Below are 27,762 nucleotides of genomic sequence, written 5' to 3'. Positions count from 1 at the left end.
AGCACCTTTTAAGTTTTATTAGTTTCTTTGATACAGATATCCAAATAGGTACTATTATTACCTACATGGTACACATGAGGAAACAAAGTTCAGGGTGGTTAAGGAACTTATCAAAATCTCTGTTAGTAAGTAATGAAGTTTAAAACTCTCTCTCTCCTTTTTTTTCTGATTCCAGAGGCTGTGCTATGAAACTCCCACAAAAATCATTAAGACAACAGGAGCAAAAAAGCAGGAAAGAAACAGAAACTAAATGGCTAATAGGAAATTCAGACTATGAAGTTTGAGTAAGTCCACAATGCATTACATTAAAATTGAAGTTGAAAAAGGGCTTCATGTTCTGCATTTATTTAATAACACCACGGGATGGGGTAAGATCCTCTACAAGTTCTATTTTGTTAGGAAAACTCAGCAATTATTACTGTACTTTGCGTGTTACTGTTCTAAGGTTTACTAATATCTTTTCTAAAATTATTCCACCTGTAGGTAGTCTTAAAGGTACCCTCACTCTTTGTGAGTCTAGTATCTTCTAGTTGCTTCCATGTTCTGCCATTCAACGGACATTTTTGCAGAGGAAAAAAACCAATTTTTATAGAAATTGGAGTCTGCTTTTTAATGATGCAGTAACTACATAGAGGAAGGATATAGAGAAATTCTAAACTGCCAAATTGTTTTCTCACCTGCCTACAAATGTACAAAGTCTGTAATACATGGTAAACATGGGGGTCATTTCTGTGAGCAGAACCTCTGAGACACGATCCAATAGATTTTTGTCCTATTGTCATTTGAACGTTACTGACAGATTTATTTCACTCTGGCACGCCATCATAACAGTTGAGCTTTTAGGCAGTGGGAGTAATAAAATTCCACAAAGAAATTAAAGACTCTTAATGTCTAGATCATGCAGTTCTTTTCCTTTGTGAAAGCAATTAGAAAGGTAAGGAGATCTAACTGTATATTGGTAGCATTCCAGGAGGGTTTCAAAAGGTCAGATGGTCATGGAATCATAGAACTGAAAATTGAAAAATACCTGCTCCCTGGAAGGTAACTGAATAGTCCTTATTTTACAGATGAGGCCATAAAGAGCCAGGGAGGCTGACTAGTAAGAAATGGAAAGGGAGAGGAGAAGGTAGAGGTGATTCAACTCTCCTATCTCAATCAGATCTGGGGCTTTGAACCAGGAGTTCAGAATCACCCACAGAAATTTAAAAACCCACATGCCCACAACAAGCCACAGACTGGGAGAAAATATTTGCAAATCACATATCTGATAAAGGGCTTGTGTTCAGATATACAAAGAGTACTTAAAATGAAACAAGAAAACAAACGACCCAATTGAAAAATGGGAAAGACATCTGAACAGACCACTCATCAAAGGAGATATACTGATGGTATATAAGCATATAAAAAGGTGCTCAACATTACTTGTCATTAGGGAAGTGCAAATTAAGACAACAAGATATTATTATAAATTTATTAGAACAGATAAAGCCCAAAAATCTGACAATACCAAATTCTGGCAAGGATCCAGAACAACAATCCACCATTGCTGGTGGGAATGTGAAATGGTACAGCACATTGGAAGACAGTTTGGCAGTTAATTGCAAAGCTAAACATAAACATACCATACCATCCAGTAATCACCCTTCTTGGTATTTACCCAGCTGACTGGAAAACATACATCTACACAAAAACCTGCACATAAATGTTTATGACTGTTATATTCATCATCACCAAAAACCGGGAGCAACCAAGAAAGCCTTCAATAGATTAATGGATGAACAAACTATGATACGTCCATATTATGGAATATTATTCAGCAATCAAAAGGAATAAGCTACTAATTCATGCAACAACATGGAAGAATTTTAAATGCACATTGTTAAGTAAAAGGACACAGTTGCAAAAGATTATGCAGTGTATGATTCCACTCACAGCATTTTGGAAAAGGGAACACTGTAGAGATGAAAAATGGGTTAAACTCACCAGGAGTTTTCGGAGAGAAGAGTACTGACTAGGTAAAGCACAGGAGATATTTTAGGACAGTGCAGCTCTTCTGTATGGTAAAATAGTAGTGCGTAGATAACACTATGCATTTGACAAAACCCACGGAATTATGCAGCATAAATAGTAAATCTAAATGTATGCAAACTTAAAAATAAATCTACCAGGAGACGATGGAATGCAGACTGTGACAAAACAACAATTATTAATATATGGTATAAACTCAATGAAAGGTTTCGGCGAAAAAAGGTGTTGACCTAAGTAACTTTGACTAAAACAAAAAGGAACTGTACATTGCCACTGCACTCTAATTGGCAAAGTTGTTTCCCCTGGGGGTACACGTTAACAGTTCCAAAACCGTTATACATGCTTAGTGGAAATGAAAACTTAGTAAAATAGATGGTGGGAGCCAGGTTTCTCTCACTTTTGGAGAGGGAAGTTACTAATAGGAAAGAAGGGAAGGCTAGAATAAGCCATGTATGTAGTACTGGGTTAGAGTGGAAGATATTATGACCTCATGTTTAGCTTAGGAATGACACAGATGGTTACAGAAATAATTACAGATATGTATGATACACAGGTTCATACTTCCTAGCTCTGCCTGTTGAGAAAACCCAGATGCAATGATCCCCCATCAAAAAGCACACTCAGCACTCCGATCTTTTGTTTCTAATACCATTCTCCAATAAAAGGAACCTGCCCCCTTGGAGAAATTGCAGATTCCAGGGCTGGGGCACAGAACACACATGATGAACCTAGAGCACCTTCTAATGTCAGAAGGTAAGGAAATGCTCAAAAACAAAATAATAATGGTGGCATGTCAAAGAGACACAGGAATTAACCTAAAAGTTATCAATGACCAAGCCAAGGTATAAAATAAATGTCAGTATTTATATCAGTATGGACTCATATCAATGATTAAATAAATAAGCGAATAAATAAGTAAGAAGATACAAGTTCGGTGCTGGAGAATTCCAAATACGTGTATGTACTTTATCTTCAAGAACGTGAAGCACAAGTATTTCCCCATTCCCCAGGTGAGGGTGGGTTGCACACAGTAACTTCCTTCCCAAGTGTACTTATCGAGAGGGGACAAGGGTAACATCACAGTGGAGAAACCTGACAAGCACTACCTCAGCCAGGCGATCAAGGTCAACATCAACAGTGATAAGTCATATTCACAGCATGTACCCTTTTCCTTCACCTCTTTGGCCTTCTTGCCCAAAACTTCAGTTAACCATAAAAAAAATATTAGAGAAACCCAAACTGAGGGACTTGTCACAAAACACCTAACTAGTACTTTTCGAAACTGTCAAGGACATCAAAAAAAAGGAAAATGTGAGAGACTGTCACTGCCAACAGGTCGCTAAACAGACATGAGGCCAAAATATAATGTGCTATCCTGAGAGGGATCCTGGAATACAAAAACTAAATCTAATTAGGGGAAATCTAATGAAATTTGAATAAAGTATGGACTTTAGTTAATAATAATAATACGTCATTACTTGTAGTAAATACACAATAGAAATATAAATAATTAACAATGGGGGAAACTGGGTGCTGGGTATCTGGGAACTGTTTCCACTACCTTTGTAACTTTTTTGTAAATTGAAAATGACTCTAAAATAAAAAAAAAGTGTATTTAAAAAGACTAAAACCTTCTTGTCTGACCTCCACCTGAAGAGATCTGGATTCAGTCAGTCTGGGAACACTGCCATGAATAGAAGCTAACAGTTAATACTAAGTAATGGACAACAAGCAATGAACAAATCTACCTCTAAAGAATTTCGCCAATGTATTCCCAGCTCCTTATTACTCACCTAACGCAATCAATCATATGTTTGATAAACATTTACAGAAGGCCTACCATCTGCTAGGAACGCGGCAAGGTACTGTGAATCAAAACCTAAGCCAATGTTTTCCAAACAGTGGGTCACAACACTATTAGTAGGTCATGATATCAACCTAGTGGGCCACAACCAGCATTTTTTCCCTAATGAAATAAAAGGATAAAAAATATCAGAATGCAATTTATATAATAAATTTGCTTTGGGAAATTATTTTGAGTAAGTGTGTGCTTGTCTTGGGTTATGGCAAAAAATGCATTTCTTAATGCAGATTAAAGTCAAAAGAACTTGAATCCTACCACATTAAATTATGTCCCGGGCCTCAAGGAGCTAATTTACTAGAGACAAGTAAATCTTGGAAGAAAGATATTTTTTCAATTATAGCATAATGAAACTGTTTTATATGATTCATATAAAAAATAGTACAATGCTAATTAGTGCACACAATCTTAGCTTATGTAGTGTCACTGCATATGTTAATTATTATTATTATTATTTTCTTTTTTTCTTTCACGTCAGACAGGTAATGGGCCAATGTCATAACAAGGTATGTGGGAGGCACATCTCACGCAAGAGCGTGAATACCCAATCGTCACACTTATGAACTACAAAAGGATCAATTATTATTTTTTAAGTTTTATTAAATTTATTGGGGTGACATTGGTTAGTAAAATTATATAGTCGTAGGTTTCAAGTGTATGAGGTGTGATAATTAAATTCGCAAACTTGTTCCAACGATGTTGCTAACCTTTTTTTGATATTAGAGGGATTATTCATTATGAATTTGTACCAGTTGGACAGTTAACCAAGTTTACTATTTGGAAGTGCTGAAAAGGCTGAGTGAAAAAGTTGGACGACCTGAACTTTTCGCCAACAAATCATGCCTCTTGCATCATGACCATGTACCAGCTCACAGGACACTGTCTGTGAGGGGGTTTTTAGCCAGTAAACAAATCACTGTATTGGAAAACCCTCCCTACTCACCTGATCTGGCCCCCAATGAACCTCTTTCTTTACCCAAAGATCAAGAAAATATTGAAAGGAAGACATTTTGATGACATTCAGGACATCAGGGTAATACGACAAGAGCTCTGATGGCCATTCCAGAAAAAGAGTTCCAAAATTGCTTTGAAAGGTGGACTAGGTACTGGTGTTGGTGGATAGCTTGCCTAGGGGAGTACTTCAAAGGTGACTGTAGTGATATTCAGCAATGAGGTATGTAGCACTTTTCTGGGATGAGTTGGCGAACTTAACTGGCAGACCTCGTACATTTCTATAATACATTGTCTATATATATTGTATTGTGTTCACCACCCAGAGTCAGTTCTTCCATTACCATATATTTGGCCCCCTTTTCCTTCTTCTACCACTCCCCCTACCCCGTACACTCTGATAACCATTAAACTGTTGTCTGTGTCTATAAGTTGTTTGTTTGTTTGTCTTGTTCATTTGTTGCCTTTGGTTTTATATCCCACATATGAGTGAAGTCATGTAGTTCTCAACTTTTTCTGTCTGACTTATTTCACTTAGTATGATGATCTCAGGATCCATCCATGTTGTCACAAATGGCAGAATTTCATATTTTCTTATGGCCAATTAATATTCCATTGTATGTATGTGCCATATCTTCTTTAGCTAATCATCTATCGAAGGACACTTTGGTTGTTTCCATGTCTTATGTATAATTATTTACTTATCATTTGTTCTACCTGTTATTGACCGAATTGTGTCCCCCTCCAAATTCATATATTGAAGACTTAACCAAATGTGACTGTATTTGAAAATAGGGCCATTAGAGAGGTAATTAAGGTTAAATGAGGTCATAAGGCTAGGTTTCTAATCCAATAGAACTCGTGTCCTTATAGAAAGAGGAAGAGACACTGGAGCTCTCTCTCTCTCTCTCTCTCTCTCTCTCTCTCTCTCTCTCTCTCTCTCTCTCCACACCCATGGGAGACCATGGGAGGGCATAGTGAGAAGGCAGCTGTATACAAGCCGAGAAGAGAGTTCTCACCAGACACCAACCCTGCCGGCACTTTGATCTTGGGCTTCCAGCCTCCAGACTGTGAGAAAATATTTCTGTTGTTTAGGCCACCCCGTTTGTGGTATTTTGTTAGGGCACCCCTAGCAGACAAATACACCACTATACCTCCAAAAGGAATTTAAGGTGGCCAATTAAGATAGTCATCCAGGCTATGGAATTTAGAGACCTGACACTCAGCTGCTGTACAAATTTTCTCTACAATGGCCTAAAAAATGTCTGATGTGGTATTTTTATAGAAATCCAAACATCATGATTTTCCAATAATCCAATTATACCCAAGTATATATACTCTGATTTGCTTATTAAGTTTGTTTAGCTGGTATTCTGAGTTAGAATATACACACATTTCTATTCTCTACATCACTTCCACAAGCACCCAGCGATGCTTAATATCAATTAGTATTTAAGCTTTTGGATGCCCTGCAAACCATTGTACCTACTGGTAAGAAGATCAAAAGTTTTCTATTTAAAGACTGAAAAACAAACTTTTCAATTTAAGGTCTCCAGGTTGGACCAATTCACCTTAGGCTTCTCAAATGCAAATTAAGCATATTAATAAAACAATCTGAAGCACAAAGTTTTTAAGAAGTTAAATCTAAGTATTCAGAATAAAAAGTGAAATTAAGAGTGAGAGCCTCTGTTTGGCTCCTTCCACATTTCCCAGAAAAGAGGCTAATGAGGAAGAGTGAACAGGACACAAGAATACTAAGAAGGACGAGGGGAGAAGTAGTTAATGGGTGGAATAGACAAGAGGGTGCACAAACCACTGAAATGTGAGGGAATAAAAGGAAAACAGTCAAAATGGCAGCACTGAACCCCATTCTCACACAGCTCCGGCATCAACTATACACAGCGAAAAGAATCTATAAAAGAACCACATTCAGATTCTGAGATTGTGCAATGGTTGAATTTACACCAATATAACCTCTTGCTCCAACAGATGAAAGCGAGTTTAAATGTTCCTCTTTTGAAATGAGGTTAGATATTTGAGGTTAGATATTTAAAAATCTCTTTTAAATAAATATCTTTTAAAGACACTGGGAAACACTTCGCTCTGTTGGGGAAATCTGAATCATGTTTGCTGAACTTACTATTGTATATCCATTCTAATTGTCTCAATTACTCCATGCTCGCTAATACATGTACAGACTCACGTATAATAAGATCTTAAAGAAAGGATTTTGCTGATGCTCCCCATGGCCTCAGAATGTCATTCATTTTGATATGAGAATAAACAAATGCCTTACAGCATTTTAAGAGAAACAGAAGACAAGGAAATGCAAAGAAATCCAAAAACGCATAGGACTGTCCCTTTAAAGTCTCAGCACCTGAAAGAATTCAACTAATGGCTCAGATAGTCCTTTATCACATTTACTTATTACAATTTTATGCTATAACCAAAGCAGAGTTCCTTTGTGAAGTTAATTATTGAACTATATACAGTTACTGTATAAGCCATTAACTTTTCAGATATTTTTACCTCTTTTGACTACTCTAAAATTAACTGTTACTCTTGTAAGTGTTCCAGAATATATTAGTATAAAACATATTATATCTTTTAAATTATATTTTTAAAAAATCAGGTCTCTGTAGTCTCTTAATGCAAATAAATGTCCTATCTTAATTGTGGTGGCAGCTCTAAGGGTAAACACATTTGTCAAAACTCAAGCTGTACATTGAGATTGTTTGCATTTTATTGTTTGGAAATTATAACTTAACAAAGCCAATAAGAAAAAAAAAAAGGCTCTACCAGGGGTTATGAGGATGTAGAGAGCGAAAAAGAAAAAAAAAAAAAAATTGGCTTAATTTAAAAAGAAAGCCAGACCACTTTAGGAGGAAGAACTTAAAGGTGAGAAATAAAAATTCACAATTACGTGCTGATTTTAGGGTACCATTGTAATTTGACCTGCGCCTTCCCTACAGTGAAATACATAGAAGAAAACATTCCCTGAAATCCTGATATCTGACAATAGAAGAAAAGAAGAAGAAAATCTGGATAAACTAGCTCTATTCTAGACAATCATCTGTTTTCTTTGCCCAACTTCTGGGCAGCTGAGGGTGTGGAGAATGTCAAATACCCATAGCAAGTGGGTCCTGCAAAGCACATAGTACTCACACAGGATGCATGCGGAACTACGGTACCATCCATGTTGTATTTTTTCCTCATTATAAAAACATACACTCCTTTAAGAAGTCTATCAAGAACTGGATGACATTTAAAATCTTCACCACCAGTATTACCCCACCATCCAATTACAATTACAATATGCCTTCTATTTTCTCCTTGCCATGTTTTATATTATTAAGATGATCTGGAATAAATACAGTCTGGAGTCTGGTCTCACCCTGAACACAAACATCTTCCCCTGACATTCACTTGTAAACATATGAGGAATTTCCTGGAATATTATTTATACAGATTGCATGGTAATCTATTATGTAGCTATAGCACAAAGCGAAACCATTCTCCAATTATTGAATTTCTATATCGTTATCATCTTTTTTTAATTTTACAAAGAATGCAATAAACACTTTTATGTATAAAGCTTTCAACGTATTTAAAATTATTTCCTGAGGTAAGGAAAGCATTCCTAATTTTGACACAAATTCCAAAAACCAGGAAGGAAAAAGCTGATAAATTCAACAATATAACAAAATCACATTTTCTGCATGACAAACACACCATAAGCACAGTTAAAAGGCAACAACTTTTAACTTAGGAGGAATGAACTGTGACTCATAACAAAGGGCTAATTTCCTTAATATGGAGAGATCGTCTACAGATCAGTAAGGAAAAGACCAACCACAATTCAATACATAGAAAAATGAGCAAAGGATATGAACACACACAGTTCCTTTAGTGAAGACTGTAGAGAGAGCTCTTAAATCTATTAAAAGATACTCATCATAAGAGAAATGCAAATTAAAACTAAACTAAGATTTTTCACTTATCAGATTGGCAAAGATTCCTTCTGAGATTCTAACACATACTGTGCTGTCAAGAGTTTGGAGAAAGGCACTCATCCCTCTTGTATTGCTGGTGGCAGTATGAATTAATACAGCCCTGTGGAAGGCAAATGGGCAATATCTATCAAAAATATACATGTGTGAACCTTTTGATTGCACAATTCCACTTTAAAGAATATATCCTATATATAAACTAACATGCTATTATTACTAAGTTAGGCAATAAAGCACTATTTATAATAGCAAAAGCCCAATAATAAAATACATAGATTTTTCATACATTAACACAATGAAATAGGATGCAGCTGGTTAAAAAATAAAAAAGTAGGAAACTCTTCATGTACTGACATGTAACTGATAAAAAAAATTTTTTTAAAAAGATGAAGCTCTTCATATAATAATTTCCAAGGTATTAGTAAGTAAAAGAGAAAAATGCTGATCAGTTTAGATAGCATGTTACTAGTTGGAGTATAGAGAGAAGGGGATCTCACTCTCTCTTTCCCTCTCTCTCTCTCTCTCTCTCTCTCTCTCTCTCTCTCTCTCTCTCGCTCTCTCTCGCTCTCTCTCTCTCTCTCACACACACACACACACACACACACAAACACACACATACATACACACACACAGATTTGAATGAATAATGTGCAATATACCTCTGAAAAGATACACTTCTTTTTTTTTAACAAGCACTCACTATCCACCCTTTAGCACCTTTTGATTTGAAAAACATGTTAACGTATTCCTAGTAGAATAATAAAACTTGAATTTTTCTTTTAGGATAGATATCTAAGCGATATCTACCTCCATCTAGACATAGAATCATCCAGTCAGAGTATAAACACTGTAAAACTCTTGACTGTGGAACTGCTTTTCCAAAGGATTTACCAAATTCTATTTCTGGTACCAATTTGTGAGTATCTTTCACAGGTATTATAGGCAACACAAGATCTTTATATTTGATGAAGTGATTAGAAAAACAGCACTTTTATTTACATATCTTGACTACTAGTCAGTTTGAGCATTTTTCACACTTTGAAAGCTCTTTATGTCTAATCTTTTGTGAATTACCCAGTCATGACCTTTTCCTTTTGACTTATTTGGGACAATGTTTTCCCTAAAATACATTATACTGTATATCAACCTTCTCCCTGCAACTTGTTTAAAATTAGTTTTTATCTGCCTTGTAATTTTCAGCTGTTTGACAGAAGTTTTAACTTCTTGTGTACTCAGTTACAAGGTGTGACTATTAAGTTCGCGAACTTGTCGCAATGATGTTGTTAAACTTTTTGAGATCAGAGAGATTATTCATTATGAGTTTGTACCAGCTGCACAAACAGTTAACCAAGTTTCCTATTTGGAAGTGCTGAAAAGACTACATGAAAAAATTAGACGACCTGAACTTTTTCACCAACAATTCATGGCTCTTGCATCACGACAATGCACCAGTTCACACGGCACTGCCTGTGAGGGAGTTTTTAGCCAGTAAACAAATCACTGTGTTGGAACACCCTCCCTACTCACCTGATCTGGCCCCCAATGACTTCTTTCTTTACCCAAAGATAAAGGAAATATTGAAAAGAAGACATTTTCATGACATTTAGGACATCAAGGGTAATACGAGGACAGTTCTGATAGCCAATACAGAAAAATAATTCCAAAATTGCTCTGAAGGGTGGACTAGGCGCTGGCGTCTGTGCACAGCTTCCCAAGGGGAGTACTTCGAAGGTGACCATAGTGATATTCAGCAATGAGGTAGGTAGCACTTTTTCTAGGATGAGTTCGTGAACTTGTCAGACCTCCATAGTCATAATTTTCTGAATCTACTTCAATTCCAAGCATTCTTTGGTTGGTACTATGTACGAGGCAGTATTAAGCCCTGCAAGCACAGAATTGAGAGACACAGTCTACTAGGGGTGACTGGCGTGTGACAGGTAATTCTGATACAACATGGTAAGTGAAGATGAAGGACCACGTGTATTATGGACACACCAAGTCTGGCCACTTAGTTCAATGTGGCAGCAGAGTCCAATTTTCTACACCAGATGATTCTATAGATTAATTCAGAAAATAAAGACATCAGCCAATAAACAATCCCTAACATGGGATGAGAATGCTAGGTGCTATGGACTGAATGTCTGTGTTCCCCATAATATTCATATGTTGAAGTCCTAATCCCCAATATGATTGTATTTGAAGACGGGACATTTGGGAGATAATTAGGGTTAAATGAGGTCCTGAGGGTAGAGTTCCCATTATGGGCCATTAAAAGGTATGATGAAACCAGAACATGCAAACACTAAGAAAAGGCAATGTGAGGGTGTAACCAGGAAGAGGGCCCTCACTAAAAATCCCACAATGCTGATACCCTGATCTTGGACTACCAGTCTCCAAAGCTGTGAGAAATAAATATTTGTTGTTGAAGCCACCTGGTCTATTGTATTCTGTTATGGCAGCCCAAACTGACTAAGCTGGTACTGAGAAGTGGGGTGCTGCTGTAACAAATTCCTAAAAACATATGGAAGGGGCTTTGGAACTTCCATATTTTGAAAAATATGAAGGGGCTTTTGGGTAGAGGTTGCAAGCATTTTGAAATGCATGCTAGAAAAGCTAATATTGCTATGACGACATTTTTAAAGGCGATTCTGGTGAGAGCTCAAAAAGAAAAGAGGAGAACTGTAGAGACAGCCTTTGTCCATCTTCTTAGAGAATACATAGGTCATCATGTACAGAATGTTGGTAGAGACATGGTAAAAGCCATCCTGATGAGATCTCAGATGAAGGTGATGTTGGACCATGGAGAAAGCCAATCCTTGCTGTAAAGTGGCAAAGAACTTGGCTGAATTGTGTTCATCTTCTAGGGTTTTGTGGAAGATAGAACTTCCAACCAATGAAATTGGATATTTTGCTGTAGAAATTTCTATGCAAAGTTTTAAAGGAGCTGCTCGGTTCCTCCCAGTGGCTTAGAATAAAGAGAAATGAATTGAAGAAGGAATTGTTAAGCAAAAAAGAAACCAGAACTTAAAGATTTAGAAAATACTTAGCTTACCCATATTGCAAATAATGAGAAAGCATGTTCAGAGGAGAATATCAAGGGTGGGGCTGACCAACCATATGATAAGGAGCTTAGTATGGTGTGAACCATGGACCTAATCAGCCACCCCAGGAGGAACACTGACAGTTTGAACTGAAGGAAGCAGAGATGGGATAAAGTGAAGGAAGGCTCTCAGACTTCTCAGACCTTACAGGACCTGACGTTGAATTTATGTGGTTGCAAACATGTGCTATTCTTTAAGACAAAGGAAGAATGACACTGAAGATTCATAGATTCAGAGATCAGGGCTGCCACTCCCACCACAGATCCAGACTGCATGGGCCCATGTGTGTTTGGGGGGTGGGGGTGGGGGTGGGCCAAGGCTGCCCCAACCTTGGTTTTAAAGGGTGGAACCGCTGCCAAGCAGTGTTGTGTAGTTGGGGCTGCCCAGAGAAATGGAGACATGACCCTCACCTGGCAGAGCCAAGAGTCAAGACAGTTGCCCCAGTGGGTCCTGAAGGCAGAACTCCCAGCCAAAGAGGATTATTCTTGAAACTTAAAGTCCAACGGAATTTGTCTTGATAGGTTATGGACTTGCTTGAGACTCACCATCCCTTCCTTCTTTCCTATTTCTCCCTTTTGGAATGGGAATGTCTATCTTATGTCTTTCCCACCTTTGTACTTTAGAAGCACGTAACTTGTTTGGTTTCACAGGTTCACAGCTGGAGAGGAATTTTGACTCAGGATGAATCATACTTCAAGTCTCACCAATAACTGATTTAGACGATACTGAGATGAGACTTTGGACTTTAAAGTTGATGCTGGAATGAGTTAAGACTTTTGGAGCTGTTGGGATGTAATAAATGTATTTGCATGTGAGAAGGACATGAACTTGGGTGGGGGCTGGAAGTAGAATGTTATGGACTGAATGTTTGGATCCTCCCAAAATTAATATGTCAATGGCCTAACTCCCAAATATGATAGTATTTGGAGGGGACACCTTTGCAAGATGATTAGGTTTAGATGAGATCATGAAGGTAGAGCCCCATGATGGGATTATCAAAAAATGATAAGGGGATAATGTCACTAGAGCTCTCCTGCTCTCTGGATGCAAGTACTAAGGCAAGGCAATGTGAGCACATAACCCATAAGAGGGCCCTCATCAAGAACCTAACTATACTGGCACCCTGATCTTGGACTTCCAACCTCCAGAACTGTGAGAAATAAATGTTTGTTTAAGCCACCAGTCTATGGGATTCTGTTACAACAGCACAAACTGACTGAGATACACTTGATAAAGGGAAGGGCACAAGCAGTGCACAGATATGGAAATGGCATGATATCTACAGGGACCTACCAGCTGCCTGTTATCACTAGAGCCTAGAATATATAAGGGAAATGGTGGGAGATAATGCTGAAGAACTATTGAAGGGTCCACTCAGACTCGTGACATACAGAACTGTGAGGTAATAAAATAAGTGTTTTAAACCACTTAAGTTTATGTTAATTTGTTCTGGCGGCAACAGAAAACTATTATAAACTTTGGTGTCTGGAAGTGGCATGCTGTTATAACAAATACCGAAAAATATGGAATAACCTTGTAATTAGGCAGTGGGTGAAAACTTTTGAGAAACATGATAGAAAAAAACTGAGATTTCCTGAGGCGGCCAGATGGTTCAGTGGGTTAGAGCACAAGCTCTGAACAACAAGGTCGCCAGTTCGATTCCCACATGAGCCAGTGAGCTGCGCTCCCCCCCCCCCCAACTAGATTGAAGACAACGAGCTGCCACTGAGCTGCCTGAGGGACGGCCGGAAGGCCCAGTTGGTTAGAGTGCGAGCTCCTAACAACAAAGTTGCCGGATCAATTCCCACATGCGATGGTGGGCTGCGATCCCTGCAACTAAGTTTGAAAACGGCGACTGGTCTTGGAGCTGAGCAGCGCCCTCCACAACTAGATTGAAGGACAACGACTTGGAGCTGATGGGCCCTGGAGAAACACACTGTTCCCCAATATTCCCCAATAAAATTTTTTTTAAAAAGTTAAAAAAACAAAACACCTGACATTTCCTTGAACAGTTAGTAGAAACATGGACATTAAAGGTGCTACTAGTGAGGACTCAGAAGGAAATGAAGATCATAATACTAGAAATAAAGAAAGCGACACCTGAAATTGATCTAGAAGTGCAATGCAATCTCTATCAATAATCCAGGTAACTTCTTTACAGAAATTAAGAAGCAGCTCTTCAAATTCATATGGATATTTGAGGGAACCAGGATAACTAAAACAATCCTGAAAAACAAGATCAAAGTTGGAGGGCTCACCCTTCCCAATTTCAAAATTTACTCTAAAGCTACAATAACCAAGACAGTGTGGTACTCGGTGCTGCTTGTGGGGTTTCAGGATAGCGTGTGGCTCTAGGTGTGGCCTCGTGGCCTCTGTATGCCAAGGTGCCAGACAGGGTCATGAGGCTGCCCTGAACCTGGTGATGTGCCCCTGGTGGACCTCCCAGGTCAGAGGTCCTGGGCCGTGAGTGCGTGGAAGGCAGAAGCCTGGCCTCACCTCTGCCACGTTATCTGCGGAACCTCAGTAGGCCCCCAAGCAGCCCCCAGTCTGCATTCCATGCCAGGAATTGGGGAGATTGCTTTGAGTGCATTTCAGTTTATTGGTCATCGACCTTATGCCAGGAAGTTTTTAGTATAAGCAAGGATTTCTTTTGTGTGAAAGGGAAAAGCCTGACCATACTGCACGTATGCCTATCCTATCACAGCATGAAACAACGTGCCATTTAAGGTTTAGATCCTGACAACTGTTTCAAGGTGCAGAACTTGGCAGAAATGGAATAAAAATCACCAGCTTTGCCGGTAAAATATGGGTGCTTGAAGCATAGACTGCTGCTAGCTGAATACCTGGGAACACAAAGGTGGACTGTCCTTGGTAAAGAATTTGAAAATTTGATCTTCACAGGAGTGGCTTGGATCATTTAAAATTTTCAGGAGTCTGAGGACAAAAATTGCCTTTGGACAGTCCATAAAGATACATTTAAAACAGTGGGTCTATGACTAAATACTTAAACATGAAAAAAAGACATAATGTGGCACTCATATGGAATAGATACAGGTCAATGGAAGAGAACTGAAAGTCCAAAACTAAACTCAAAAATCTATGGCCAGTTGACTTTTTTATAAAAGTATAAAGACAATTCAATGGGGAAAAGAACAGTCTTTCCAACAAATGGATAAATAAAATATGATATAGTCATATAAAGAAATATTACTTAGCAGCAAAAAAGAAATGAAGTACTGATACATCCTACAACATGGATGACTTTTGAAACATTATGCTATGTGAAAAAAAATCAGTCACAAAAGACCACATATTGTACGATTCCATTTCTATGAAATGCCCAGAATTGGCAAACAGAGAGATAGAAAGCAAACTGGTCATTGCTTAGGGCTGGTGAGATGGGAGGATTGGGGAATGAGGTTTCTTTTTCAGGTAATGAAAATATTCTAGAATTGATTATGGCGATAGATACACAACAGTATGAATATACTAAATTCTATAGAACTGTACTCTTTAAATGAGTAAATTCTATGGTATACGAATTATATCTCAGTAAGTTTTTAAAAACAGAAGAAAACTACATCAAGACACATCATAATCAAATTGCTGGAAACTAGTGACAAAGAAAAATATTTCAAAAGGAGCTGAGGGAGGGAAAAAGGACATAAAGAGAGTAAAAAGACAAACCACAAATTTGGAGATAGGCTTGTTATCCCAGAATTATAAGGAACTGCTAAATAAATAAGAGGGCGAGATAAACAGCCTGAAAGGAAACTGAGCAAAACAGATAAAGAGGTATTTCACTGAAGAATAAACCAAAATGGTCAAGAAACAAGTGAAAATGTGATTGACTTCATCAGTAATCAGATAATGTAATTTTAAAATGTTAGACACCATTTCACACTCCAAAATTAAAGAGTCTGACAAGAGCATTTACACTTCTGGTGAGAATATCAAGTAGCATAACCACTTTGACCACCAATTTGCAATACTCAATGAATACAAAGGAGTATATACTAAATGTTTCAGAAATTCTATTTTTATGTATGAATCCTAAAGAAATCTGTGTACACCAGGATATATGTACAATGTTCATAGCAAACCTGTTTATCATGGTTAAAGGTCCAAATGTGCATCAACAGAAAAAATGAGTAAATTGTGGCATATAATGACATTCTTTACGCCAATAAAAATGAATGAAATTATAGTTAGGTTCAAAAAAGCAAGTTTCCAGATAATTTATATCATATAATTCTACTTAAAAAGTTCAACAATATGAAAAATTAAATATTCACAAATATTAGGTAAATCTGTGAAGTAAGGGAATGATAAACATAGAAATCTGCATAATGATAACATTGAAAGGGAAATGAGGGAAAGATTTAGGAAGGAGCTTACAGGGAAATCTAAAGTTAACAGTAAGTAGTAGATACATAGGTTTTCAGAGTACTCAAAATAGAAAATATTTTGTAATTTTTGTATATAGTACCGTGTTTCCCCGAAAATAAGACCTAGCCAGACGATCAGCTCTAACACGTCTTTTGAAGCAAAAATTAATAAAAGACCAGGTATTGTATTATACTATATCATATCATATCATATCATAGCATATCATATCATATCATATCATACTATAAGACCTAGTCTTATATATAGTAAAATAAGACCGAGTCTTACATTAATTTTTGCTCCAAAAGACACATTAAAACTGATGGTCTGGCTAGGTCTTATTTTCAGGGAAACATGGTAGTCAATATCTCATTGAAATTTTTCTAAAAAGAAAATAAAAGCTAATAGGAGGTGAAGAAGATCTTGAATAATCTTTAGAACACTTGGGTAAGAAGAGGAGAGAGAGAAGAGAATACAGTAGTTAGAAGGGGACCAGGGTCAAGAGAAGATTTGGCTTTATTCTTTTCCAGAATTGGCAAACATATGTGCTAAGAGGTGAAAAACAATAGAAAGTAGTAGGTTAACAGTAATAGTGGTAGGAATGGTAGAAACTAACATTCATTAAGAGCTTGTGCCAGATACTGTTCCAAGCCCATCACCTAGGAAAACTGAAGCACATAGAGGTTAAGCAATAGGCCCATGGCCACACATTTAGAAAGTACGAAACCATATTTCAACCTGGCAGACTCCGGCTCCAGAGCCAGGACTTTTATCCTCTGTGTGGTTAACCTCTGATTAGAAGGGGGAGAATAGAACTGAGGGAGCCAAGCCTTGGATGAGAGAAGACAAGTCTTGAAAAGAGAGATACCTCTGAGGCTTGGAAAAGAGTAGGACAAATGGCAGGGGTGGGGAAAGATGAATGGGAAGGAGGCAGATCACAATTTAAAGCTGCCATTATTTATTTATTTGTTTATTTGTTTGTTTGTTTGTTTGTTTGTTTATTTTTAAATGAGGTCAGAGGTCAGGTTGTTTGCTGAGAGTTAAGTGGGATGCAGGCTGGGTTGAGCTAAAAAATATTTACCATCTGGTGAGAGTTGAGTGGGATTGAGACCAACCAAAAGAAGAAAAAATTCCCATTCCCCATAACATACTCTTCCAGAACATATACCCACTTGCATGAAATGCTAGGTACCTCCCGAACTGATTAGTTTCTCCTTCTCTTTATTTCTCTTGACTGTTTGAACTCAAATAAATGTGCCCATAATGCAATTCCACTGGAAGGTCTTTGATACCAGCGACCAGAGCTCCCTCAGCTTTCTTGCCCAGAACCCTTCTTAAGGAAATTATCTTTTGTATGTTGTTCTCCTATCCTCTCTCTGTCTGTAGAAAAATATATCTCTACATTCTTTCAAGCCTAGCTTTTCTTCTACATTTCTGTCTTCATAATTAGATTATAAACTTATTCTAGGGAGTAAGTTCTTGCCTGGCAAAGAAATATGCATATAATATTTAAATACATCACTGTCCTGGCCATCTCAACAATTGAGATTTTATTGTATGTCTCTGAAATAAATTACAACATAGAAAAGTAGATTTTTTATGTGCTTTCAAAAATGTATTTTTACACAGATTTAAGACTCTTAAAATCTATTTGCACAGTTTTTTTCTTTTTCTTTTTCTTTTTCTTTTTGTTTTAGCAACAAGCTCTCATCTTTCCAAAATATTAGTCCAATCCTTGTCCAAATTATCACAAATTCCAAACTAATGATGTTTTCCTATAGTCCATGAAAAACCCCAATTTATAAAACTGTATCTGTTACTCTTTTATTACAAATAATATCTTCAGGTAAAATCCACTGACATTTAGAAATTAAATGAAAAATAATATACTAAATCAGTTTTAAAATAAGTTAGCGTGTAATATTCGCAACTTACATTAAAGTCTAATCAGCTGTAGACTTTATCATAATCAGATAACATAGAATATTGCCTCAATTAGGTACATTATTTCCCCAAATTTCTCTATATACCATGCAATTAAATTATAAAATAAACATACTTCAAAAAATAATGAAACTACTTAATACAGGAAACCACAATAAGCAAAAGTACAGGACACAGGGAACCCAATAACTACATGTGTGTTCAATAAAATAAAAAAATCTGTTCAGGCGTATATTCAGATGCCAAATAACTTCCACTGGCACTTTCATCACACAAATTCCACTTTATTGCTACGAACCCTTTAGGTAAACAACACACACACTCAAATGATAGCTAGGGATAACCATATACCTCTAATTTTGTCATAAACAATATCTTCCCCGAAGCTCTTTGAATCAATATGTTTTAAAATCTTTTGACCACAACCAACAGTAAGGTAAATATTCATGTTGCAACCTAATACAAATATATATTCATGGAATAAAATTTTACATAATATTTACCTTACTAATTGACGTAGTCTAAGATTTTTTAAATTATGTTTTTTAAATGCTAGTTTTAGTCTACCAAATTAAAACTCAGAAGTTTGGAAAAATACTACTCAAATTCTTTTACTCTATATTATTTTCTAATAACATGACCCTACATTGCTTTTTAGAAATTGAATGTTTTGACCTAGGACCAGACAAAGGTGTAAGTGATGCTCATGGATGGTATACCCCATAGGATGGAAAAAAGTGGACCACCACCAAGGGAAGAGCCAAGAAAACGCAGAAAGAAGTATGCTGCTGATATTTAACTAGGTTCCTCTAAAATTATGTGGTGTAGAGGCTAGAACACTGAATTTAGAATGAAGTCCCAGTGCTACCATGTTGGGCAAGACACTTTGTAGAGATTGAATTTTCTCATCTGTAATGTATAACATGGGGCAGGAGCTCGGGCTTTTGTGTACTACTCTATTCCTGGAGTCCGGAACAAGGCTTGGCATAAATGGATGAATAAATATCTTGTTCATATGTTGTAAGCAGGATGTCATCCAAATGCATGATTTTGTTTTTAAATTCAGTCTGAAATAATTGGAATCCCAATATGCTGGCAGCTTCACACTACCCTGTGAATCATCTTGATTAAGTGTTTTCCTCTTTCTTTTTTTTCCAAGAAAAAAAGGGAGGGGGTACTTTGTACTTTTCCTTTACAACATCTAGTCCTTATGAAAAAGAAGACTATGTGTACCCTTCTTTCCACATCCAGCAGATAAGCAACCCTGGAGCCCACGTAAACCACAAATGTAAAAATTGAGCTACTCATTCTTCATGCAATAAGCCATTTAACTCTTTCTTGGTGTCATAAACAGACGATTGAAGAGGGTCACAGACAGAAATTACAAGCTATAGTACTCAATTGCTCAGCTTAACATCAATACCGGTAACTGTTTTGATAAGGATACATTTATCTTAATTGATGCTCAATGATACTGGATTATCCTTATTACTTATAACCTTATATTGCCACAATAAATGAGTTAGTCATTTATTTCATTAGTCCTGAATTCTTGAATAGTTTTTTTAGGTAATGTATCATGCCAGCTTCTATGAGGAATACAAAAGATTCCAGTCCTTGCAATTTTAAGACGACTTATCATGAAACTGTCCACCAACTCTGCAAAATGTTATCCGATTAAATGTAATAAAGAGTACAGTCCTTAAGAGATTTGGACAAAAAGAAATATTTACCTTCATAAAGAAACTTATCACCTAAAATTCTAGACTTCAAGGATGGCAAATGATCAGCCATTTTCCTCATCCTTTGGTACCCAGGCCAGGCCAGTGACTGACCCTGGTACTCTGGCCTCGTGAACATAGCCATGGCCTTGGGATCCTTCTCAACATATCCCTCTAGGAAGCCACAACCAAATACAGTTAAACTCATTTTTCATCTCTGAGCACCTAAGTGGCTGGAAAAAGTATTTTTTACATTAATTATCACATGAATCCTGTCCAAGCACACAACAAAAGGAACACCTTCAACTCCAAAACCCATCAAGGAAGAGCTATTCGCTTCTCTGTGTGGTCTTATACAACGATACTATTGAACTTTAGTCTTAAATTACTTATGTCCAATGGCGACTGTATGTATAAATCAATAAAGTAAGATACTTTATAATAATGAAGGCTCATCCTGTAACAACTCACATACATGAAATTATAAAAATTAATATATGTTCATTGTAACAATGTCAAAATTAGAAGTTTACCAGCTCCTCTAATCATTCATTCTGAGGTAGCCATGATAAAGTTTGATGACTATCCTTCCAAACTTCCTTTGTATTTATACGAGAGAAAAGAAGTGTGTGTGTGTGTGTGTGTGTGTGTGTGTGTGTGTATTCATGTGTGAGCTATATTAGAGCTACTTTCTTTACCAAAATATTTCTAGCAAATTTTAAATTTGTAAATGAAATAAGTATTTAAATAATAGATGAATCATAATGCAAAACTTAATGCAATTTTATTTGGTTTTAATGCCATTTTATTTTACATCTAACACAACTCAGTGTCAAAATAAAACAAGGGAACAAAATGCATTAACCCAGTGCTCTGTCACCATGAGTCATTACAATGAAATAATCCACCCAAATGTTGAAGCTCAAATAAATGGAAACTTTCTATTGAAAAACATCTTTAACATCTGGTGGTACTACATATATTAAAAAAGAAATATCCAATTTCTTGTTATATGAGAAATATGAGAAATGAGCACTGACAGGAACATCCATACATATTCATATCCATAGATATTCATGAAAAACACCTGCCATGAAACAGGTTGTTCAGCAGAGGAGGAAGCTCGCAGAATGCTTAGTATAACGCTTTCATTTTACATATAAGGAAGCAGACTCAAAGGTCATAAAGCCAAGAACAGAGGCAGCCACAGCCACAACCCATGGTGTCTTGCTGTGCTTGCTATACAAAACCACACTGCCTCACCATTCTTTAACGTGAGGAATTGTACTATATAGACGAGGTTTTATAGTTTAAATACAATTGCCTTTGTCCCCGAATCTGGCTCCTCAGAGCCCTGATGCCCCTATCCCAGGACCCCCAAGCTTGCGATTCTTTCTCCTGGCTCCAGGCTGGATTCTACAGTCTCTTCCATGGGTGGCCCTCCTCCCACTGGCCCATCTGCTCTCTGCCCAGAACCGTGCCCTTCATATTCATCATTAGCAAAGTCCTGAGGCTCAAAAAAGTGAAATGTGAACGCACTCATCTCCAGATTGGGAGCCATGGTTGTCAGAGAGACAAATCATAAGCACAGGTGCATTTAGGAAAGCCAAAGTACATTTCCATTATTAATGGTAACCAGGCCTGGGACAAAGAATCTGATGCCCATAAAGGATTACACAGCCAATGTCTTGATTTGAGTCCTGTATTCACAGAGATAGATTCATATTCCAAATAAATACAGGGCAGCCCTATAATTCGGACTAAAATGTTACCTTTGAAATCACATATAATAGTGGTGTTCTTACTTTTAAAAGTAGATGCACTCTTTTTCATAATGATATCATATCAGAAAGTCAACATAGAAAACAGATAAAAATACAACAGATGGAAGCAGCAGCATGGTAAAAAAATATCCACTTTATTTTTCCCTCATCCCTTCTCCCAACCCACACCCACTTTTGGGCACACCTGAGGAACCCTAGAACTCCAGAGAACAAAATGTAATAGTTAGACATTTACACTCCTCACAAAGTGATAACTCCGCCTCTCCCCAATCTACTATCCCTCTGACATTGTATACAGCTGTTAGAATTCCATTGACTCTATTCCCTATGCTGTAGTCCACCTCCCAGGAGTATATACATATATATATATATATATATATATACACACACACACACACACACACACACACACACACACATATACATACAGAGGGTGCCAAAAAATGTATACACATTTTAAGAAAGGAAAACTGTATTAAAATTGTAATACTCAATATACTCGTATGCCGATAACAAAAGATGAATACAAGTCACGTTTGACTTCTGCCATTATTAATACAACAGGTGCTCAAAGTGGTTACCATCAGCATCCAGACACTTCTGAATACAGTGAACTGCTCCTTGAGCGACATTGACCAGTGTCTGTTTGTATACATTTTTGGCACCCCCACCCCAGTATTTTATATATTTAGCAAATGTATTCAACAAATAGATACCGCCTATCATACCACTCACCAAATTTTCTATCACATCTTGTGACTGTCAGGGAGTCTGGCAGAGGAAACTTTGCCTCGCCATTAATATTCTCCCATCCCAGAGGCTGCTCAGCAAGTAAACCTGCTGTATAGTCTTTTGGGATGCCCAAGGCAGTTTGGGGGGGGGATCAGCTTCAAGGTCCCAGTTATTTGTAGCTTTACCCTTTCATCTCTATCCCTAAGGCCACCCAAAGTTCCTGTGTCCCCAGGTGAACAAAATCCGAAAGGCCATTCTCAACCCTGCAGCAAGGGCGTGTCCCCTCCCTCTCCTTGTCCCCTCCCTCTCCTCTGGGAAGCTTCCTCAAAACTTTAGACAGCCTACGGATCCTTTTCTTCCAGGAGACTGTGCCACGCCCATGTAGCATTTAAAGTCATTGCTCCCTAGGCTAAATGTCCACTTCCTACCTTCACCTATAGCACCCAACACTATCTGGGCACATACATTTTTTGATTGCTTGGTTGAGACACTTAAAAATGCTGAATTGAGAGACATGAAATTGGGGCCACCTGCATCTGAAAGTAAAAAGGTGATATTCTATGGAGATTAAGGAGATACTTCATAAGAAAAAACAGAGCGACACTGGGGGCTACTCTCAAAAACATTCTTCCTTTATACTTTTCTGTTTTACAATGCAGAGATTCTTGGTCATACTTTTCCATTGCGAATTACCAATTAACATTCTAATTAAAATCTGACCCACATCCATGAGCTCTCTGTACAGAGCCATGATGCAGTCACCCACCTCTCCAGGGACCAGGCATATGTGGAAGGGGATAATGCTAGGAAATATTAATTTTGCACCAGCAGCATCAGCTGCAGATAAAAGCAGTTAAGTAGCTGAGCAATAAAAGTGACTGTTTTTCTAGTACTATTATAACACATTGCTGAAAGTTGGAGAGAGGGGTTCCCCCTTATGAAGTACTTCCATATATGACTTCCTTATGGCTTTCCCACTGTTTCCCCACCTCACGCCACCCCCCAGCAGAAATGGACTCCCACCCACAAGCTTCAGAAAGAAAAACATAATTTTCATAGAAATCAACCATGAGACATGGAGAGGAGAGTCACTGGGTGATGCTGCGAGTGGAAGAGTTGTAACTGACACCCATGAATATAGCCTTTGCCCCTTTAAACTCCAGGTAGAGTCCACCTCAGCCATAACAGAATCAGCAAGGGCGTGGAACAGAAGTGCACAGGACTAAATTGCAACTATCATAGCTTCTCACTTCAGTTCAGCTACCTGTTAGCTTTACGACTTGAACAAGTCAGCCTCTTCCAATTCCAGAAGGACAACATTATCTGTCTAGCTTACCAGTGCTTCCACTAGGACCTAGTAAAGTGAGATAAAAACTAGAGCAGAGGCCACTCCTGATTAAGGGTTTATCACTACCAGGTGCCTCCTAAGCCTCATAGCTGTTATTCCTCACAAGTCTCCAGGAGATGTTATTATCCTCATTTCACAAACGAGCAGACAAAGCTAGTTACGACCCTTGTCCAAGGTCACCAGCTTAGACAGTCATTCCAACTCAGGGCTGTTGAGCCATGCTGTAACCACCACATTATATGGCTTCCCTCTAAATATGTTTGAAATAACTTTGTAAACTAAGAGTCTATATATAAGTTTAACCAAAATATGTAAGACAATAGATGCCTGAAGAAGCTGGCAGCCATGTTTGATTCACCCATTTCTTTTTCACTCTCCCTTCCTATGTAAACAATAATATAAACGCAGCCACTTGAAAATGGAGCGGAAGCTGCCATGCCAGAGGTACTGCCGTGCACGTCTTCTGTCCCAAACCTTGGAATGTTAAGATGGGGCGAAATGACCTTTGGACTTGGCCTAAATAACCTGTTTCCCAAAGAACTGTTTGCAAAGATAACAAGAAAGCAGTTATTATGACTACTGGACTGATGACTACTGGACTGAAAATAAAAACATTGTTTAGAATTAACATCACTATGTCATGTTATCTGCACCTTTAGAAATGCCTTCCTTCTATTGATGTAATTGTTTTCCTTCTTTTTTTCATACCCCTTGCTTTTGTCTCCTAATCAGAAAATTATTTGGGCTTCTGCCTGAATTAATAATTCTTGAATAGTTATTCTTATTGATCTCAATAAATGCTTGCTGCCTCTCATGTTAAAAGGCCTTTTATTTTTAGGTTAGCCCCAATAAGAGCTTACTTCTGCTCCTTTCCACTATCAATTTTATCAAACTCTTTTCTCTTCTCCATCTCCTCCCTTTTTATTCCTCTTACTGTTGTTCTTTTGTGCCCCTCTCCTCTATTAAATCATTTTAAGCTTACGTAATGCACGTAATGAGACCCACCAAAAAAAGCAAACTTTTAAAAGTGCATGTAGTTAAGACTTTATCTGAATATTATATTTTAAGTGAAACTAAATAGTAAGAATGCAGGACACATTCAAAATTTTTCTTCTACTTTGTTTTCTTAACAACCCCTTTCTTGAATTAACTTTAGGCATTTTATAAAGATAAAATTACAGAAAGCCTAGTAAATTTTTAAGAGTCATCATGAAACCAAAAGTCATTTCTAGTTTAGACTGTCAGCATATGATTACACTAGAATTTTATCAGATTGAAAACTATGAACATAGATTTAACTTCACATAGAATCTTAACATTCTCGAAGCTTTTTACAAAAGAGCGCTGTCTACCCAGCTCCTGTGTCACCTCTTACTGATGCCCTTCCCCTGAGGCTGGTAGAGCTACTCTGTCCTGTGGGCCACATGGTACTTTGTTCATTCTATACCCTTATTATCATCGTAACCAGGTCATATTGTACCCTGTTTTCACATCGGTCTCCTCCACTAGATAGAGATGGCTAGGGCAAAAAAAAAGAGCATTTTATTCATCTTTGTATTTCAAGGATGCCTGGTACATTAAGATCCTCAAGGCAGATCTGTTGAACAATGGAACAAAAATTCACATTTAGCAGGACAACATGCAGTCTTCAGACAGACTGGGGTTATCACAGTGCAGGACACATTGGTGATTATTGGCTCTTAATTTGCCTAAATGAAAATCCAAACCCTTTGGTTCTTGAGAAGAGGAAATACACATGGTGCATTTTTTGAACCATCATCCACAGATGGGGCAGGCTGCAGCTTGCTTCCTTTTCATCCAGATGATACTGATTTTCTGAGTTAGTTTAACTCCAACACTATTACAGATCTGATCACCTGAAAACAAACCCTCCTTTCCTTTTCCCTGGCAAGGTTCTTCCAGTCTCCTCTCTTTATTCAAACATCACTTGCTGAATCAAAGCATACTGTCTTTTTGTGGCCACTGCAAGCATTTTTCCCTTTTCAACACACTTGCACACATCCTATACTATCTGATCTTTATAACAATTTCTTAGGGGCCAGTTTACAGGTGAGGAAACACTGCTTAAAATTTGTTTAACGGTCACAAGGAGTGGAACCCAGCTCTTCTATCTCCTGATTCTTAACCAGGCACCCCCAGCAAAATCCCCGGGGGAAGTTTTTACAAAAATGCACAGGCCAGGGCTTCAGCTCCATCACTCCTGATTCAGGATCTTTGGGGTGGACCCAACAGGTGTACTTTGAAAAACTCTCTAGATGCTTCTGGGAGGTGCCTCGGGTTCGGCAGCCCGAACCGGACAACAGAAATCTTGTAATGTCCTTATGCATTCCTTGAGCACTTCGGAATTATTTCTTTCATTCAAACAGTGGACCTCTTCACACTCAGTAGACAAAGGCAGCACCAGGGGGTCGCTTTCCCTCCGCGAAGCCCCCCCTTCCCCGCCAACACACACACACACACCGTATACACGTTGAAGTACGGGAGCTGTCGTTGATATCAAAACACAGCCGCACACCTGCAAAAGCTACCGCGACCACAGCTGCGGGTAGTGTCCCGCTCACTACCCAACAAGGACACCCTGCCCCCATAATAATTCTCTGTGCGTCCCCTAGGGTTCTGGAGGCGGCACACCCCCCGTTTCCCCCGCCCCCTTTTCTCCCGAAGTCTGCAGGGACTTCCCCCGCCGCCACTTGGTCATTTTCTTCCCATCAACTCAGTCTCGGGGAACTGGCTACGCTTGAACTTGAGATTCTCACGTTTTGGGTGGTTCAGAAATTACTCGGCGGTAAAAGCAGGCATCCGCGTGCCCTCCGCTCCCCCAACCACTGTGCACTCAGAACCTGGATCAGGCAAGACACGCCTCCTTCGCCCCCACCTAGCCCCAGCCAGGGGCAGCAGGGCGGGCGGGAGGTGGCAGCTCCTCCACTCCCTGCTCAGAGTCGCACGCCCCCGCCCCGCCCCGCGCCGGGAGCGAGGAGCAGCAGACTGCACGCGAAGGGGAAGCGCACCCCGAGCCGCACGAAGGCGGCAGCCAGCGGCCAGCGAGCCCGCCGCACACCGAGCTGGAGGGGGGGTTCTTGGGCCCCGCGATGACCCCGCCCCGCCCCGCCCGGCCCCGGGCACCTGCAGCCCAGCAATCACCCGTCTGCGCACCCGGGAGCGCCGCGCCCCCAACGGCCGGGTTCCCGCCTCAGCTCCGCCCCGCGCCTCACCTTCTGGTCCTCCTGAGTCTCCGTCTAGTTTCTCCGCTTTGGAAAGTTCTCCAGCTGGACCTGGCGGCCCGGAGCCGGCAGCTGGGGGGAAACGGACCGGGCTGCGCCGCCACGGGGCGAGCAGCGCGGCTCCGACTCGGCTGCGCGGAAAAGGAGAAGGGGAAGGGGAGGAAGGGGCGGGGAGCCTCGGCGGGCGATCCCCTCCGACCCCATCCTGTCCGCGGTAGCTGCTCCGAGGGACCCGTGAGCTGACCTCACGCCCCTGAGTTGGCAACCCCGTCTCTCTCCCAGCGACACCACTGTCATCACCCCCAGTGGCTAAGAGTTTGGGGGATCAGGCCGTTTCGGTTCAACTCTTGCTCCACTACTTACAACTGTGTAATCTTAGGCCACTCACTTTACCCGTCTCTGCAAAGTGAGGAAAAGACTAATACTCATCCAGGGGGAATCCAGATTTTGGGGAGCCCGAAACTTAAACCAGGGGTGGGGTGGCCCTCTTAAGGGGAAAATACAAAATTAGATTCAAGAGTTTGGAAGGGACTTGTGCAAGCAAGGAAGCCTGAAGATGGAACTTCATTCGCTTTAAGCGTCAAGTGCCTCTGTGACGCTCTTTGCAAGCTTGCTGCGAGAATTAAATGAGGTGAACCTCATCAAACGCCT

At 39.0% G+C, this 27,762-nt stretch overlaps 1 protein-coding gene and 1 non-coding gene across 2 annotated transcripts in view; both read right to left on the bottom strand.

Moving 5' to 3' along the window:
• Nucleotides 1-27,242, bottom strand: part of PLAGL1 (PLAG1 like zinc finger 1) — a 105,461-nt gene extending 78,219 nt beyond the window's left edge. The window contains exon 1 of the mRNA XM_088795424.1: nt 27,103-27,242. The gene's annotated coding sequence lies outside the window, so the exon portion shown is untranslated. The remainder of the gene's footprint in view (nt 1-27,102) is intronic.
• On the bottom strand, nt 4,362-4,465 carry LOC141571993 (small nucleolar RNA U13). The gene has a single exon (XR_012497026.2). It is a non-coding gene; the product is annotated as a small nucleolar RNA U13 (small nucleolar RNA).
• Nucleotides 27,243-27,762: the final 520 nt, after the last annotated feature.

This window comes from Rhinolophus sinicus, chromosome 2 (genome assembly GCF_057876585.1).
Source record: "Rhinolophus sinicus isolate RSI-liver-muscle chromosome 2, RSI-T2T, whole genome shotgun sequence".
Lineage (NCBI taxonomy): Eukaryota > Metazoa > Chordata > Mammalia > Chiroptera > Rhinolophidae > Rhinolophus > Rhinolophus sinicus.
This window is presented reverse-complemented; position numbering and strand designations above follow the sequence as displayed.